This window comes from Tupaia chinensis, unplaced genomic scaffold, assembly GCF_000334495.1.
Source record: "Tupaia chinensis unplaced genomic scaffold, TupChi_1.0 Scaffold000251_1, whole genome shotgun sequence".
NCBI lineage: Eukaryota > Metazoa > Chordata > Mammalia > Scandentia > Tupaiidae > Tupaia > Tupaia belangeri.
Window position 1 is genome coordinate 534,540 of NW_006159731.1, and position 569 is coordinate 535,108.

The window sequence follows — 569 nt, forward strand, 5'->3', positions numbered from 1 at the left end:
CAATGAAAGATGGTGGCCAAAGTCAATGAGGTGAAGTCCACAGTCAAGCTCCAGATGGAAAAGGCACTGTGTCTAGCTGTGGCCATGGCCATGTGAAGATGACAGATGATAAGCTTGTGTACAACTTCCACTTAGCCATTAACTTCCTGGTGTCATTACTCAAGAAGAACTGGTACAACGTCTGGGCTTTGTACATTAAGAGCAACATGGGCAAGCCCCAGCACCTATATTAAAGTAAATCCTAATAAATTTTAATGTCACACACACAAAAAAAAAAAAGTCAGCCTACGAAAGTACAGAGCAAGATAGATCCTTTATTTACAATCAGAAAGAAAATGGAAGAGTCTAGAAAAAATAAGAGGGCATTGTTGTAAGATAAGTCAGGAGGTGATTCCAAATGCAGGTATAATTCTTGACATAGGCTACTTATTAGACCAAATAAACAAAGTCTCTGCAGCTATTAAGTCAGTAATTTTTCTCTCGACCAAAAAATAGTTTTTTAGAAGTTTGCTTTTATCTGCTAAGGACATCAGTATAACTTTACTATCTTGCCTCAGCTTTAAGACACT

The 569-nt window shown here is 37.6% G+C and overlaps 1 pseudogene; it reads left to right on the plus strand.

Moving 5' to 3' along the window:
- Positions 1-233, plus strand: part of LOC102487245 (60S ribosomal protein L10a pseudogene) — a 662-nt pseudogene extending 429 nt beyond the window's left edge.
- Positions 234-569: the final 336 nt, after the last annotated feature.